This window comes from Piliocolobus tephrosceles, chromosome 7, assembly GCF_002776525.5.
Source record: "Piliocolobus tephrosceles isolate RC106 chromosome 7, ASM277652v3, whole genome shotgun sequence".
NCBI classification, from domain to species: Eukaryota; Metazoa; Chordata; class Mammalia; order Primates; family Cercopithecidae; genus Piliocolobus; species Piliocolobus tephrosceles.
In genome coordinates, this window is record NC_045440.1 from 88,196,418 (window position 1) to 88,216,001 (window position 19,584).

At 34.4% G+C, this 19,584-nt stretch overlaps 1 protein-coding gene across 2 annotated transcripts in view; it reads left to right on the plus strand.

The window, feature by feature from the left end:
* Positions 1 to 19,584, plus strand: part of CNBD1 (cyclic nucleotide binding domain containing 1) — a 565,408-nt gene that overhangs the window by 495,040 nt on the left and 50,784 nt on the right. The window lies entirely within an intron of this gene.

Genomic DNA, 19,584 nt, shown 5'->3' on the forward strand with positions numbered 1-19,584 from the left:
AGAAGAATTAAGACAGTTGATGAACCAGATACATTTAGGTTTTCCTTGAGATTTTCTGAAAGTAGCTTTACTTCTCTCACGCTGGGTTTTCTCATATACAAAATGTGGCTTAATTATCTGTATTCTTATTCTTGCACAAGGTAGGCACTCATTAAAGGGAAGTAGCTGTTTTAAAAAAATTACCATTATTATTATATTTATATTTACATCAACAATTACTACTACTACCGAGAGCTAGAGATCAGGTATTTTCTAAGCAAATCAGTAAACGACCAAAATTTCAAGATTGTTTCTTATATGCTTCAACACAAATAATTTGAGTTTTAGCAATTCTTTTGGATTCCTGGATGCATTTCACATAAGGAAAAATTATGATCAGGGTACCAGACTCAATCTATGAAAGCCACTCTCCCCCGTGATGTGATTTACTTACAAATAGTGCTATCTGAGCAGTAAATAACCATGATTTATTGGTAAGATGTTTCTTTTATTTTACACGCGGGCACTATTAGAGAGAGGTTTGCTGCATGCATCCTGGTGAGGAATCCAGCAGAGAACTATCTGACAAAAGGCCAGATTCAGGGAAGGTATTAGATCAAGAGGGAAGAAGGAGACAGCAGGGGAGCAACTCAGATGGAAGGTTTTATGTCAGCAAGTATAAGAGATCCAATATGGGCAGTGGCAGGGGTAGGGAAGCAGGGGTTTGTTCAAAAGTTGGAACAGCTTGTTTATGGCTCATACAATATTGAATTAGTAGTTTTGTGATATCTAACAAACTAACAATTCCAAAAGTGATTGGTCATCACTTTTCATCATTGCCATGTTACTTCAGTTGGTGAAATTGTTATGTACATTTAAGTGGCAATATCCTGCCCTTTTTCTTATTCTTGACAAAATTTGATACTGAGTTTCGTTTTCTGAACTTTCCCTCTAATTTTCACAGAACAAGATTTATGGTGTTGAAATCATTTGCAAGGACTAGTTATTTTCTTGCTGCAAATTCCTTGAATTAATTAATACAACTAATACTGATCAAATTAGTGCTAAATTTCTTGCATATAGAAGTGGTTCTTCTTGTTGGTTTATGTCCTGTTTGGAAAAATGGATCTGTAGTACCCACAATATATACATCTATGTTTAAATTTGGGTTTAGCTGCTCGTATATTTGATTGAAAGTGGAAATCCTCATGTCCTCTTCCCAGTATGTAAGAATATTAGCAAATAACTATCATTTAATTTACTATCCAGATCCTCTGTTACTAGTCTAGTCAGTCATCGTTCTTATTTAATGTTTTTCTGTAGGCAACAATGTTTCTGCAAAACTTTCTGAAAAGTGATGGAGCTACATTTTAAAATGGCATCTTTGCTTCTGTATATGTATTTCTCTATATGTAGGTACCTAGGCCTCCACCAACTCACTTTTGGCAATTGCTTTGATTATAACCAGATTGAGTTTTAACTGGGAAGCAGCAAGAAATATTTTTGAGTCATGAAACTGCTGTCTTACGTATCAGTACTGAGTTGAAGAATAAATAAACCATTTTCATTCATTTGGAAAGAAAATAAATGATTCTGTTGAAAGTTGTACTTGCAGGACTTAATATACTCAACCATTGTTACAAAAAGGTGAGGGAATAGATGTAATAAAATAAATTTAGGCTTTGGACTGAGAGATTTGAATGTAATTCCAATCTCAAGCACTTAGAAGTTATGTAATTTTTTTTTTTTTTTTTTTTTTTTTTTGAGATGGAGTCTCGCTCTGTCGCCCAGGCTGGAGTGCAGTGGCCGGATCTCAGCTCACTGCAAGCTCCGCCTCCCGGGTTTACGCCATTCTCCTGCCTCAGCCTCCTGAGTAGCTGGGATTACAGGCGCCCGCCACCTTGCCCAGCTCATTTTTTGTATTTTTTAGTAGAGACGGGGTTTCACTGTGTTAGCCAAGATGGTCTGGATCTCCTGACCTCGTGATCCGCCCGTATCGGCCTCCCAAAGTGCTGGGATTACAGGCTTGAGCCACCGCGCCCGGCCGAAGTTATGTAATTTTTTAAGGCCAGTACTTAATTTATATACTTTTTAAAATCAATGATATGGTAAACTTTAATATTTCATCCTGTGGATTAGAAATAATGCATGTAAAGTGTTTGGCAAATAGTGGCATTATTATAGTAAGTATTGTTTACAAACAGATGATTAAGTAAGAAAATAATGCTCCGTAGAGAGTAATATTCCTAAGAGAAACACTACTATAAGATTATGTAATGCAAGCATATTCTTTGATTTTGTTACAAAATCACACATTTACAGCATATACTTAGCAATAATTCATAAGTGGTTCATTATTGCCTAAGACAAGGTTACCACTTTTCTTAATCTTTGAGTTTTTGAAGTATTCAGATGAGTAAAAGACTACAAGCGTGATGGTCTGCAAGAGTAACACATGGAAGGAATAAAGTATGCTATAGGCATTATCATATTATGTGCTCTTGAAAATTCCTTCCGTAGGATATGAGCATTTCTTTGGCATGAAATGTGACTAACAATGCCAATAGCACAAGGAAAGCCTATATTCAGTATTCTGTGGCTAATACACCCTGGTCACTATTTTAGAGATTCTGAAACCAGCACAGCTTCTATTGTGAGCCACATAAGAAATATTGGAATTATTGATATCTATTTCACCAGTTAAAATTTAGCTCTGTCAAACAGTAAACATCTGTTATCTGATAACACTTAAATAGTATTCAGGGAGATTGATCATCCAGTGACAAGTTGAAATCCCTGCACTTTTGCATCTTATTCTCAATATATTTCTCTGTGGATATTGAAGCAGAGCCTGTTTTTAAAGATTTATCAACCTAAAACATTATGTTGATTGCTTATATCATTTGAAATATGTATTTTCTTAATTAGATAATCATGCAAACAAAAGGAAATTTAAAAGATCATTAGTTTAGTGATCTATATCCAAATACATCATCTAAGCCATTGATTCCAATCTTTGTTCATGTATGGGGAAACTTTTTAAAAGTGAAAATCGTTCATAAACATTTGTAGTATGATATTATTTTTGGTAACTATTGATTGACAAAATACATAATAGAAAAAAGCTACTATAAATTTAAACATTTTAAGTAAGTTTACATTAATCACAGTAAATTCTCAATGCATTAAAAAATAACATGAATTAAATATATTCATTCACTAGAGGTAATACTCAGTTTACATTTTTTTTTTTTTTTTTTTTTTTTTTGAGGTGGAATCTGGCTCTGTCACCTAGGCTGGAGTGCAGTGGCGCAATCTCAGCTTACTGCAACTTCTGCCTCCCGGGTTCAAGTGATTCTCTCGCCTCAGCCTCCCAAGTAGCTGGGACTATAGGCACACGCCACCACGCCCAGCTAATTTTCGTATTTTTAGTAGAGATGGGGTTTTGCCATGTTAGTCAGGCTGGTCTCAAACTGCTGACCTGGTGATCCGCCCGCCTCGGCCTCCCAAAGTGCTGGGGTTACAGGGGTGAGCCACCGCGCCCTCAGTTTACATATTAATTCACATGCCACAGGTAATAATATCTCCATGACTGCCCATAGCCCACAGCCCCAGATTGAGAACTAGGGTATAAACCAGACTTTTAAGATGAGTATCAGTAGAGTTTGAATAATCTTGTCATTTCAAAGTATTTTGTAATTTACTCTGGAGGAAGTTATCCTTTATAGTTCTAATTATAAAATCAATGAATAACATTTTTTTCTCATAATAAACTTTGTTTTTACCTGAAGGCTATCATACATACATACATACAAAAGTACACAACTCATAAATAAATTTTAATAAAATGAACCCATCTGTTAATCACCATACTGATCACAAATTAGCAACACCCTAGAAGCCCTTCCTTAACCTCTTTCAGTTACGTAATTACTACACCTATCTGTATCTTCAAAGTTAATCACCTTTCTCACTGGTAATATTATGAGTAAGTTTTACTTGTTTCAAAATTAATATAAGAAACACAGTATATCATTTAGTATATGACCTCCTTTGTCCACTTTTGTGTTTTCAAGATTCATCCATGTTGCTATGTCAGTAGTCAGTACTTAATGATTGTATAATACACTTTTGTATGAATATACTATACTTTATGATATTATTGATGGATATTGGTTGTTTCTAGTTTGTGTCTATTATGAATAAATACTGTGATGAACATTCTTGCATTCTAGTTAATGCTTTTATTGCATATATTTCAAGTAGGTCTGTATCTCAGAATGGAATTTCTAGATTATAATTATTATATATGTTCAGCTTTAGTATATACTGAGAAACAATTTTTCAAATTGATTTGTATGGACTTTCACTTCAACCAACTGTCTATAAAAATTCCTGTTGCTTTCAATCCTTGTCAAGTATTGTTTTTTTCCTTTTTCTTTTATTTTAGTAATTTGGATAAGTAGATAACACTATCTCACAGTTTCAATTTGTATTACCTTGCAGAATAATAAGGCTAAACAATTTTAAAATACATGTATTTGTAATATGGATATCCTCTTGAATAAGGGCCTACTTAAGTTATTTACTCATTTGAATAATGACTGCTTTCTATTTTTTGTTGATTTGTAGATCTTTAATTGTTTATACACATGAGTTAGATTGAGCAAATATTCTCTCCCTTTTGATTTGGCTTTTCAGTTGTCTTCATGTTGTCATTAGGTGAGATATTCTTAATTTTAATACAGTCCAACTTACAATTCTTTTGGTTTTATGAATAACATCTGTTTTGCCTCTTTAGAAATTTCTGTTCACTCCATCGTTTTCAAGATAACTTTCTGTATTATCTTCTAGATATTCTTCTTCATTGATTATCTTTCCCCTTTAGTTCCATAATCTGCCTTAACATTACTTTCTATGGTTTGAATTCTTGGTAATTACCTCCTCAAACATTGCTTCTGCTTCATTATCTCCTTTCTTCATGGGACTATGCTTCTATGTTTGTCAGACCTTTTCTTACATTGTTTTCTCAGTGTTTTTCAACCTATTTTCTTCCTATGCTTCAAACTGAGCATTTTCTCATGTGCTATCTCCATTTCACCTTCTTGTTAATCCCACCTATCAAGTTCTTCATTTCTGTTGCTTTATTTTTAGATACATGTATGTGTGTGTGTGTGAGGATAGATAGACAGATAATATTTAATTTTTTAAACTAACAAGTGAAATAACAGAATTCCAACTCACATTACTTAAACTTGATATTCTGTTTAATTGAGTCATCTTTATGAATTATTTTCAAGGACTTTGAGCTGTTTTCTCTTTGCATCTCTCAGTATTAATGATAGTGTAGGCATACCTGTACTCATTCCTCCTTTTATTGTGCTTCACCATATCATGTTTCACAGATGTTACATTTTTAAAACAGATTAGAGGTTGGTGACAGCCCTGCATCAAGGAAGTCTATCAGTGCAAGTTTTCCAAAGTATGTGCTAATTTTGTGTATCTGTGTCACATTTTAGTAATTCTCTCAATAGTACAAACTTCTCATTATTATTACATCTTTTATTGTGATCTGGGATTAGTGATCTTTGATGTTACTATTGTAATTGTTTTGGGGTGCAATGACTTGCATCCATATAAGACTGCAAACCTGATCAATAAATGTATATGTTTTGACTCCTTCACAATTTGTCATTCCCCCATCTCCGTCTCTCTCTCCTCAGACTTACCTGTACCCTAAGGCCCAAGAAAATTCAAATTAGGCCAATTTATAACCATACAGTGGCCTCTAAGTGTTCAAGTGAAAGGAAGGGTTGCATTTCTTTTACTTTAAATCAAAATGTAGAAATGATTAAGCTTAATGAGGAAGGCATGTTGAAAGCTGAGAAAGGCTGGAAGTTTTTAGCTAAATAGTAGCCATGTTTTGAATGCAAAGGAAAAGTTCTTGAAGAAAATTAAAAAGTTTTACTCCGGTAAACATGCAAATGATAAGAAAGCAACAGTCTTACTGCTGATACAGAGAAAGCTTTAATGGTCTGAATAGAAGATCAAATCAGCCACAACATTCCCTTAAGTCACAGCATCTAGAGCAAGGTCCTAACTGTTCAATTCTATAAAGGCTGAAAGAGGTGAGGAAGCTGCAGAAATCTGAAAGCCAACAGAGGTTTGTTCATGAGGTTTAAGGAAAGAAGTCATCTTCATAACATAAAAGTGTAAGGTGAAGCAGCAAGAGCTGATGTAGAAACTCCTGCAAATTATCCAGGAGATATAACTAAGATCTTTGATTAAAATGGTTACAGTAAACAATAGACAAAACAGTCCAATTTTGGAAGCATATGCCATCTTCAGCTTTCATAGCAGGTGAAGAGAAGTCAATGCCTGGTTTCAAAACTTCAAATAATAGGCTGACTCTCCTGTTAGGGCCTAATAAAGCTGATGACTTCAAGTTGAAGCCAATCCTCATTTGCCATTCTGAAAACCCAGGGGCTTAAGAATTAAGCTAAGGAATTAAGTTGTCTGGGCGTGGTGGCTCACACCTGTAATCCTAGTACTTAGGGAGACTGAAGCAGGAGGATTGCCAGAGCTCAGGAGTTTGAGACCAGCCTGCGCAACACAGTGAAACCCCGTCTCTACTAAAATAAAAAAACTTAGCTGGGTGTGGTGGTATGCACCTGTAGTCCCAGCTACTCAGGAGGCTGAGGTAGGAGAATCATTTGAACCCAGGAGAGGGAGGTTGCAGTGAGCCAATATCATGCCACCACACTCCAGCCTGGGTGACAGAGTGAGACACTGTCTCAAAAAAAAAAAAAAACAAAAAATAAAAAATAAGTTAAATTTACTCTTCTTGTACTACATAAATGGAACATAAAAGTCTGGATGACAGCCCATCTGTTTACAGCATGGTTCACTGAATATTTTAAGCCCAGAATTGAGACCTACTGCTCAGAAGAAAAGATTCATTTAAAATGCACATAGTCAACCAAGAGCGCTGATGGAGATCTACATGCCTGCTACCACAACATTTATTCTACAGCCCAAGGATCAAAAAGTAATTTTGACTTTCAAGTCATATTATTTAAAAAATACATTTCATTATGCTATAGCTTCCATAGATAGTGATTTCTCTGATGGTTCTGGGCAAAGCAAATGAAAATCTTCTGTAAAGAATTTACTATTCTAGATGCTGTTAAGAAGGTGGTGATTCATGGGAGGAGGCCGATATGTCAACATTAACAGGAGTAACTAAATTGCTGCAATCTCATAATAAAATTTGAATACATGAGGTAATGCTTATAAATAAGCAAAGAAAGTGGTTTCTTGAGATAGATCAACTCCTAGTGAAGATGATGTGAACATTGTTGAAATCACAATGAAAAATTTAGAGTATTACATAAACTTAGTGAAGCAATGACAGGATTTGAGAGGATTGACTGCAGTTTTGAAAGAAGTTCTACTCTGGGTAAAATGCCAGGAAAGAGCATTGCTGCTACTGAGGAATCTTTTGTGAAAGGAAGAGTCAACCGATGAGCAAACTTCATTGTTTCATTGTTGTGTTGTGAGAAACTGCCACAGCCACCCCAACTATTAGCAACTACTACCCTGATCAATCTGCAGCTGTCCACATCAAGAAAAGACCCTCCATCTGCAAAAAGATTATGACTCACTGAAATCTCAGATGATTGTTAAGCCTTTTTTAAGCAAGAAAGTATTTTTAAATTGGTGTATGTACATTTTTTAGACATACTACTATTGCACTTAATAGACTATACACTACAATATGGTTTAAACATAACTTTTATATGCTCTGGGAAACCAAAATTTGTGTGACTCACTTTATTATGATAGTTGGTGGTCTGGAACAAAACCTGCAATAACTCTGGAAATACAGGTATGCTTGCATTTTTCATATTTTATTTCGTTATTGCTTTACTTACTTGTCTCTACCAATAGAATGTATAGCCATCCAAGGTCAGAGGCTATGTTTTATTTATCCTCATTTCTGGCATATAGTTGAGGCAAAACACATTTACAGAGTGAATAAACAACAGAATTTCTTACAACCCTATGTTTAACTTGTGATTCAATACAAAATTCCACTTTTTTCCTTTGTATAGCTTTGTCCAAGCATTTCACAGGCAGGATTAGCCTAGCTGTATCATACACACACACACACACACACACACAGTTAATATGTTAATATATAGTTTATAGTTTATATATATACAGTTAATAATGTCACTTATTAAAATTAAATGTACTGAAGTTTTATGTATATCCATTTATTGACAGTTTTTTAGCCTTTCCTGACATAAGACATGCGTTGAGATTTTTTAGATTTTTTTTTACATCCATTACTATAATAATTGCATTACACCCATTGATGTTTTCTAAATTTTCACCACCAAGTTATGTACTGAAATGGCTCCTGTAAGTTAGTTGTGTTTTTTCATTAGGGCAACAATAATAGCGATATGATAAATGCCATCTTAGTGACATTCTAATATCATTTTTCAATAATAACATAATGAGTGACCATGAAGGGCATAGAAACCTAAACAATATTATTGTTTAAACATGAGCAATTTTTTAAAAATAGTTTTGCTTGTATAGGAGAAGTGTTTGACATAACTTTTTTTGTTGTTCTTATAATTACAACTGAATGAAATTTTCTGGGGATTCCCTTGACATTCATTAGTGCTTCTGGGGCACAAATACCCTTTTATGATAATCAGAAATTACTTAGTATCTTAGATTTATAATGCTAAAATGTTTAAAAAAATTAAGGAACCTGAGTTTTTTTCATTTTTGACTTCAAATTAAAATGCTGTTCTCCTTCATTTTGTCTACTTAAGGCAAACTTGGAAAATGCTGTTCGTTTATATATAATCTCCATCATCATCTAACATCCAAATCCTTGATATATCATGTGTTTTGGTATGTGTGTTCCTTTTAAATATTGAAACTAAGATGAAATGACATCTGTATTCAAAGCAAAATATAAAATTAACAAAAACAGATCAGTAATACTATGTCAATATATCACTTCTGGTTACTCAATATGGCCAGGATTTGCTTCTCAAATGTCAGAATAAAAGAAATGTGCCTATCATGCACAAGTGATTTTATTAAAACATGCCTATGTGTTCATGCTTTGAAAGACACTCACCCACATGGTCCCTGTTCAAATAATTCCTTCCCAAGTGCACATGAGGCTAGACTTCACCAAGAAAAATCACCAAGAGAAATAGGAACTTCAGTATGCTAATAGACATCATGTTTTCACATTTGTGTTTATTGTGTTAAGCAAAGAGTGACTGAGACAGTTGTCTCAATTGATAGACATTTATTTAGCCAAAGTTTGAGGACTCATCCAGGAAAAACACAGTCACAGGAGCATCTGTGACATGTGCTTTTCTGAAGAAGATTTAGGGGAACTTCAGTATTTAAAAGGGAAACGAAGAAGAAGAGGAGAAAAGAGGGAGGTAGATTAGGCAGTGACGCAAATTGTTACATTTTTGTGAGGCTCTTAGATAAGGTAAAAATGCAAAAAGAAGGAATAGAGAAAAAGTCAATTATGAATTTGTCTCAGGGTAGGTGGAGGGATGATTTCTGGTCCTGTCCTTGCCCTGTACCTGTGAAGATAAGCTAGTAATGGTGAGATAAAACAGAACTCAGGTTTATGTCTAGTTTATAGGGGGGTATGTATTCTAAAAGATTTAGGGGCTCACAAGGGGTTCTCAATTATTCCTAGTGAATGATTTGTGAGAGAGACTATGTGGGGAGATACGTCGCCTTATATCCTTGTGGGAACCTGGCTTGTGGATGAGGCTATGACACAGGGTTGTGAAATTAAAGCTATCTGGGAGCAAAAGGAAGGCAGTATTGTGTCACTCATTTTCCAAGCTTAACTTTCCCTCTTATATGGTGAGTTTTGAGGCCCCAAGATTGTATTTTTTTCACACTCACTACTTATAAATTTCTATAGCTGTGTTTTAAAATGATTCAAGTCTTCATCCACTTAAAAGATTGTTTAACTTTTAACACCTAGGGTCATTTTGTTTCGGGTATTTACCTTGGTAGATTTTATACTATGATTCAATTAAAACCCTTCAATTATTGGTGAGCCCAAACAGCTTAGCCACTGAAAGCACAAATGCTTAAGATATTATTATATTTACCAAGTGGTCAGAATTCTTCTTTTTTGTTTGTTTGGTTTTGTTTTTGCTGTTCTATCTTAAGGCATCTACAATGTACACACTTAGAAATTAATATGTACTGTGGTGGAAGGTTAAGAAAGTAGGGATTGGTTGGTATATGCTAATACTACAACTTATATAATGTAACTTATATAATAATAATATATCTTCTTGTACTATTACCACAACTGTTCATTAATTAAACATACTCATTATCATTGTTATGCATTTTTTCTTTATAATTTTAGCTTGTTTCAAAATTACTAGTGTGACTTGAAATCTAAAGTAAAAAATGTGTTATTTAAAAAGTATTTTTTAACAATTTAGTACACATTATTTTTATCTTATTTTGAAGCTGCTTGAGGTATGTTTTTTGAATGGAGAATCCATCATATGGTAAACACAGAGCTTCACAGGCAGAATTTCCTTAAATGACTTATAGGTCTGACCTGGAACTGTTAGTCCCCTTTGCCCTCAGAGAAGTGGGTGGTTGGATGCTGCAGATATGTTTCTTCTGGCAGCAAGATAGACAAAATGAAGAGGGACCTGCTCAGTGCCATTTCTGCAGATGGCAAGAAATGTGAGCAATAGCTGGAACTCATTGCTATATTACAAGGATCTGAGTGTAGCCTCAAAGGTGCTCTCCCACATGGACATTGATTTCCACAGTCTGCACCTGCTTTGGTGTATGTGGCGTTAGTTTTCCCTGTAGTCGTTGTTCTCTCCAGAAGCACTAAAGGAATGCTGCGAGAATATCAGTTGCTGGTACCCATACTCAGACTGTCTAATTCAGTAAGTCTAGGTTGAGTTCCAAGAATCTCTATTATTAACAGAGTCCTAAGGTACTGCTGCTGCTGGTCTGAGCACTTTAAAACCACTGCCTCACAGAATGTTTTGAGGTCATAGGTTATTTCTGAAGATTGTCATAAATTGCTCTGTGTTAGGCTCCTGAAATTTTATGTACTGGTGAAATTTCAAGTGTCCCTATCAAAGGAGCACTCTCACAACACATATATGCATCCTTGCAATACTTTGAGCCTCACCGTGACACTACAGTATTGTTTTCTCTGTGTTGAATGACTAGTTGCGATTCCTGAAACTTTCCCTAGAAATCTAACTACACACTGGCTAAGCTTTCTTCTTGTCTTTCTATTTACTTCTTTTCAAGACAGCATTAATGAGCACTCTAGATTCCTGTCCAAACTTCAAGAAATGAGTATTGTTTCCTTTCATAAAGAACTATATTATTTAGATAAACCTCCTGCTTAAAAAGCTGTAAAAAAAACTATATAAATTACAGAACAGAATAATAAAAAGATACAAGATAAGACAAATAGGGAAAATAGAAGTATATAACCTAAAGTGGAAAAATTGAAACCAAATAAGAATCAAAGCAAATTTCAACTATATATCATATGAACAGTGACAAAAAAAATTACGTCCACACACACATACAAACCCAAAAATAGATTTCAAGGGGGAAAAAAAGCTTTACTATAAATAAGTTGGAACACTTTCTCAATATAACAATGTTCTCAGAATTACATAACAATTTCATATTTGTATATTTTAAACAATATGTCTTCAAACCACATAAAGGGAAATTTGACCAAAAAAACCCACAATTCTAATCAGGAATGTAATAAGCCTCTTGCAATATATAATAGAATAAGAAGATAAAAATAAGTAGGAAGCTACCATCCCCAAAAGTGCCAAAATAAGAACCTTCAAACATTCTATTTTCTATGAAAGTGTGGTAAGAACCAATGTTTTCAGTTATTTGCAAATTAACCAAGGCTTGCAGCAATCTGGAGAGCATTTATCAAGAAAAATGGATGAATATCAGTGAGACCAATGAACTTTGTGGCATTTTAGCTTGTCCTATAACCACATTCCCTATCCAGCTCTGGGGAAGCCTTGAAAAGCAACAGCCCCCAGTAATGGAGAAAACTAGAAGTATGACAGTCACTGGAGAGACGAGAATAGGGTTGGGGACCCTTCAATGCCTCACTCCAAAACAAGCATCCTTCTCTGACATGTCTGGTCATTCTCTGGAAGACTCAACTTGAAAGGTTGTTGTTATATATGACTCAGTCCACCCGGTACAAAGCCTTTTTCCCAGGGGTGTTTGTTGAAAACAGTAAGAGGCAATTGTTTACACTGGGAGCTCCTGAAGGCTGTGGATACAAATTGAGGCAGATAATAGGCTAACCAAAAAAGTGAACATTTTCCAATGCATTCTATGAGTATTACCAAAAACAGATGAAGATGTCACAAGATAAGAAAACTACAGATCAACATTTTATAAATACAGATGTAAAAATTCTCAACAAACTTAATTCTGCACCATGTAAAAAGGATTATAAACCATGTCCATATAGAATTTAAGCCAGAAATGCAGTCTGTATCTGAAATTCAACATAATACATGAATGTAATATCAATTATTATTTCATTGTAATATGAATCATTGTAATACACTATACTCATGGGATAAAGAACAAAACCCACTGTGTTAGTCAGTTCTCATGCTTCTAATAAAGATGTATCCAAGACATAATTTATAAAGAAAAAGAGGTTTAATGGACTCACAGTTCCACATGGCTAGGGAGGTCTCATAATCATGGTGGAAGGTGAAGGAAGAGCAAAGGCACATCTTACATAGCTGCAGGCAAGAGTGAATGTGGAGGGTAACTTCCCTTCAGAAAACCATCAGATCTCATGAGGCGCATTCAGTATCACAAGAACAGCATGAGAAAAGCCATCCTCCACTAGGTCCCTCTCATGACATGTAGGGATTATGGGAGCTACAATTCAAGATGTGATTTGGGTGGGGACACAGCCAAACCATATTACCCACATGATCTCTTTGATGATAGAAAGTACTGAATGGGCAATAAAAGGGAATTTCCTCAACCTGGTAAAAATTACCTTCTGGGAAATTCAGCAAGTAAATGGAAGAAAAGATATCCAGATTGGAATAGAAGTAACATTACCTCTCACCTCTCTTTGCTGATGATATAATTGTGTTTATAGAAAAATCCTAAAAAATTTACACACACACACAAAGCCAGCTAATGAGTTTGGCAATATTGCAGTATTCATGATCAATATATAATAATTGTATTTCTATACACTAGCAAAGAACAGTCTAAAAATGAAATTAATAAAATTAATTTCATTTATGACAGTATTAAAATGACAATATACTTAGAAATATATTAAAAAAGTTTTAACTTGGATATGGAAAACTACAGAATATTATTGAAATAAATTAGAGAAAACCTAAATAAATAGAAAGACATTGTGTGTTTATGGATTAGAAGATTTACTATTGTTAAGATGGCAATATTCCCTAAATTGATCTACAGATTTGCCATAATTCCTATTAAAATTCCTGCTCTCCTTTTTTGCAGAAATTGATAAACTGATCTTAAAATCAATATGGAAATACTAAGGACCCAGAACAGTCAAGCATCTTGCAAAAGAATATGAAACTAAGAGCACGCACACTTTCAGGGTGTGAGTTTGCATTAGTCAAATTTGTGTGGTGCTGGTATAAGGATAGACATATACACTAATAGAATATAACTGAGAATCCAGAAATAAACCCACACATTTACGGTCAATTGATTTTCAACAAGAACACCAAGACAATTTCAACAAATGGTGCTGAGACAACCTAATATTTACATGCAAAAAATGAATTAGGACCCCAATCTTATACCATGTAAAAAATTAAATGCATCAAAACTCTAAATTTAACAAGTCTATAAAACTCTTAGAAGGAAGCATAGATGTAAATGTTTATAACCTTGCAATGGTTTCCAGGATATAACACTTAAAGCACAAGCAACCAAAGAAATATTAGATAAACTGGACTTTATACAAATTAAAAACTTTTTGTTTCAAAGGACACTATCAAGAAAGTGAAAAGACAACCTACAAAATAGGAAAAAAATACTCACAAATCACATATATGATTAGGATCTAGTTTCTAGAATATACTCAAAACTATTATACTTCAACAATAAAACAAAAATACCTTATTTAAAAATAGGCAAATGATTTAAATACAAAGTTCTTCAAATTGGGAGAAAAGCAAATCATAAAACATTGTGATACGACTTTACATCCAATAGGATATCAAAATATAAAATACAGACAGTAATAAAAGTTGTGCATATGTGGAGAAATTGAAACCCTTATACATAGCTGATGAAAATGTAAAATGATGCAGCTGTTTTGGAAAATACTTTGGCAGTCCTCAAAAAGCAAACCATTGACTTTTTATATGACCCAGCAATTCCAATTCTATGTATACACCAAAGAGAATTGAAAACATATGTTTGCACAAAAACTTTTACATGAATATTCATAGCAGCATTATTCATAACAGTGCCAAAGTATAAACAACCTGAATGTTCACCAACTGATGAATGAATAAAGAAAATATGACATGTCCATATTATATGTATATATATAATTATTCATTCATAAAAATTAATGAAGTACTGATTTATGCTACAAACCATAGATGAATCTTAAAATAGCAAAGTCAGACGCACAATGCTACATATTATATGACTGCATTTATATAACATGTCTAGAATAAGCAAATCATAGACACAGAAAGATTAGTGTTTGCTAGGATCTAAAGAGAAATAGGGATGGAAAGTGAATGATAATAGATACAGTATTTATCTTCAGTATGAAAATGGTCTGGAATTAGATATGGTTTCACAGTTGTATGAATACACTGAAAACCACTAAATTGTACTTTTTAAAGGGGTGAATTTTATTGTGTGTATAACTTTTTTTTATTATTATTATATTTTAAGTTCTAGGGTACATGTGCATAATGTGCAGGTTTGTTACATATGTATACATGTGCCATGTTGGTGTGCTGCACCCATCAACTCGTCAGCACCCATCAATTCATCATTTATATCAGGTATAACTCCCCAATGCAATCCCTCCCCCCTCCCCCCTCCGCATGATAGGCCCCAGTGTGTGATGTTCCCCTTCCCGAGTCCAAGTGAGCTCATTGTTCAGTTCCCACCTATGAGTGAGAACATGCGGTGTTTGGTTTTCTCTTCTTGTGATAGTTTGCTAAGAATGATGGTTTCCAGCTGCATCCATGTCCCTACAAAGGACGCAAACTCATCCTTTTTTATGGCTGCATAGTATTCCATGGTGTATATGTGCCACATTTTCTTAATCCAGTCTGTCACTGATGGACATTTGGGTTGATTCCAAGTCTTTGCTATTGTGAATAGTGCCGCAATAAACATACGTGTGCATGTGTCTTTGTAGTAGCATAATTTATAATCCTTTGGGTATATACCCAGTAGTGGGATGGCTGGGTCATATGGTACATCTAGTTCTAGATCCTTGAGGAATCGCCATACTGTTTTCCATAATGGTTGAACTAGTTTACAATCCCACCAACAGTGTAAAAGTGTTCCTATTTCTCCACATCCTCTCCAACACCTGTTGTTTCCTGATTTTTAATGATTGCCATTCTAACTGGTGTGAGATGGTATCTCATTGTGGTTTTGATTTGCATTTCTCTGATGGCCAGTGATGATGAGCATTTTTTCATGTGTCTGTTGGCTGTATGAATGTCTTCTTTTGAGAAATGTCTGTTCATATCCTTTCCCCACTTTTTGATGGGGTTCGGGAGTCTCGCTCTGTCGCCCAGGCTGGAGTGCAGTGGCTGGATCTCAGCTCGCTGCAAGCTCCGCCTCCCAGGTTCACGCCATTCTCCTGCCTCAGCCTCCCGAGTAGCTGGGACTACAGGCGCCCGCACCTCACCCGCCTAGTTTTTTGTATTTTTTAGTAGAGACGGGGTTTCACTGTGTTAGCCAGGATGGTCTCGATATCCTGACCTCGTGATCCGCCCATCTCGGCCTCCCATATTGTGTGTATATCTTAATAAACAATAAGAATGCATAAGATTTGGACATGTCTATGTTGTACATATTTACAGAAATTGATCCTATGCCATACAACTCATTTCAAAAAATTTCAAAGGATATAGTCATTCAGAATGTGTTGTATAGACCAACAGTGGAGATCATCAGCAAAATCACAAGATAACTCTGAAAAAGAATAGTGAAATTGATACAGTAATCCCAGGAAATCTTCACAATATGAAATAGACTATGCGACTAAGTTTGTCTATTTAATAGACTGAATATGTAATTTAAAATATTCCCAGAAATGCCCATTCACTTTAAAAGTATGAATTCCTGTGAATTCTATGAAAAATTTAAGGAAGACATGTCAACCCTACACAAACACTTCTAAAGGACAAGGGAGAAAATGGTCCTAAATTATTTAATTCACCCATGATAAACTTTATATTGAAACCAGATAAGGGCTTTACAAAATAAGAAATTATTGGCCAACCTCATTAATAAAAATATATATTATATATATTTTATTATATGTAATATAGCAATATGTAAGTATATTGAATCCAGAAATATATAGAAAACACTATACATCATGACCAAGTTTGATTTATTACAAAATGTAAGATTCATTTAACAATAACAAAGTGTTACTATATTTTACCATGTTTACACAATAAATGATAGACATCATTTGGTCATCACTTTTCAGACTCTTAGTTTTAAATTTTTTTGCTCAATGAACTCAGATACAGTGTTATTTCTATCACTATCATTGAGGTTTCACAGCTTTCTGTAAGTACTGTAATGAAAATATGTCAACTCTTGAGGGCATTCTTCTTTAGGAAAACCTGATAACAGCAGGATCCTTTAAATTACATCCTGTAGATCAATTTGACATTAGTTTTTCAGCTGTCCCTCCTGAGGTCTCTCTGAAGGTACAAAGAAAAGGAAACAATCATTCTTTTATGGGTATCATAATTGCTGAAATGGAATCACATGGTATTTCTGCACCCTCTTTGCAAAAGTATGCCTCTTTATTTGTTGAAATGTTGTGAGAAAAAAAGAGAAAAGTTTTATTATGTGTCAAAGTTTGCTGATAATCGGAGATGACATCTTCCCACTTTGGATTCCTGTCTCTTACAGTTATTTGAGATAGAGAGAGACAACCCCATTTCAAATAAAATCTACCTACTTAATGACCACTCTCTTTCATGCTGCTATTATGCTTTTGCTATTTAAATATAATGTTATAATAATGCTTTAGGCACAACTGATTCCTAATTTTGTTTTACCTACATATTACTTTCCCTGCTATAAATTGTTTGCTTGATTTTCTAAATTATTAAATGCAACATCATGATCTGAGTAAGGTAATTTTGGTATAAAAACTTAAATAATAATGCTAACATTTATTATGAAAAAATTATGTTCCTGTAGTTTCACATCCATAAAATTGAGAGAAATTTTGCACAATTCTGGGTTGTGCCCTATGTCAATTAAAAACAATACCAGAAACTTATAATGAGGTAATTATCTGCTTTTACTTTTTTATCAAGCTAGGCAGAACTTAGCTAAAATCCTAGCAATGTCAATTGCTTAATTTTCCTGAGACATCAATTTCTCGTTTGTAAAATTGTGGCAAGGCTACCTATCTGGTAGCAATTTCTGTGAGGACTGCATGAAATAATGGCAATTGCAGATTCTGTGATCTGGCACCTAGCACTTAGTATGGCTAATCAAATTTGAGTTTCCTTGGCTCACTTCTTGTACCAAAAAAATTCATTTATGTATCCCATTGACAGACCCAAAGGGTACAGTTCCTTAATTGATTTAATTTGACCAGGGATATACCCTTAATCTAATATAAACAAATTTATAGATGTGGATAAACCAATCATCCTTTCTCAATAAATAATATAAACTTTGTCAACTAATGGAGCCAACTGTTAACTTCTTGAATAAAATCATGTAAACTTGGGCTTAGGGCTCCCATGTTTACTAGGTGTTATACAAGATGAGATTACGGAAGCATTGAGCAGATAATGGAAGGGAAAACAAAGTCGACAGCATGACAAGGGCTTCACAGTTCCCCCTGTAAAGAGCAAACACCCTTTGTTCCTGATATATGTGGTTTCAGACTCAATTCCCATTACGCCATACCCTGAGAGTCTACTACCTTATTTTGTATGTCCTTTGGAACATACATCTTTTGTATGTTAGTTGGCTTGAATGTATTCTACTCATTACAATCAAATGAGTTTGGACTATAAAATTGTTCCACTGCTTTTAAAGTTATGTCATTTAGAGCAGCATATATTAGTTTTCAAAATATTAAGTTGCACCCTGGCTTTTTATGAATATTGATTATTCAGTAGACTGTATAAGATTGGCTAATAGGTTTACCGATATGTAGTCTGGCTTAAAACTACATCTTTACCTTTAAAGTGTTAATGCTTTAATCTATGTCTTGAATATTGAAGAAAAAAATGTAATATGGAGATTACATAAGCCTAGGGAAGAAAAATGACCAAAACAGTTTGCCCAACTGTTTGAATGAGTTGTGCGCAAAACACTATGGTCCTAAATTGTGTTACGTGTTAATATTTATGTTTATAATTTAAAATGTTTTCATCACAAGTAAAACGTGAAGTAAAGAATAAGGTTATTTTTGATTTCATGTAAGAGTAAACAAACTCTTCATTATGTCAGCAAAGATTTTGGCTCTTTCTGCTTTTTCGCTCGTCTGTCTTCAGTGTGTTGGCTGTAGTCCTTGGTCTTGTTTTTCATGCTTTCAAGATGTTGCTGCATGCTTTAAAATTTAACACAACCTTGTCCAAAACATAAAGGGCAGTTGGTCATCCTAGGTTGTTTTTGTCTCCTGGATCACTGACCTTCCGCAAAGCACCCCCCCAGCATACTTCCTCCTAAATCCTATTGGTTTGATTTGGGTAGGGTAGCCAGATATACTCTATTGTGCAAGCAGAATTATGAATGCTTCCTTTTTATTCTCAAACATGCCCATACTTCAATAAGAAATTATCCACCTGCTCTTGGTTTGGATAACATGCCTATATCTTAGGAGCATAAGATCCCCCTGCAAAAAAAGCCCCCCCACCAAAAAAAAAAAAAACCCCTCAAAAAAACAAAAACAAAAAACCTCAGATATCTAGTATTTCAGCCTCTGTCATGGAAAGTGAATCTGCCAGCGGATAAATGAATGGCTTTGAGGTAGACAACCACTAATGTCTGCCACATGTTAGGTACTAAACAATTTCCAATTTCTGAATATAAAGTGGGACATTGTGTAAATTAGTCTAAATTATTGATGCTAAAATTTTATGGGATGATCTGGTTGTCTGTGAATGTGAACTTAGAAAGAAGTACTAATGAATAAATTTAATTATTAGGGGAAATTTAATTTTGTCTACTATTTTGAAATATTGATAAAAATAGGATTAGCAGTTGCTCTTTTTATTTATAAAAATTATC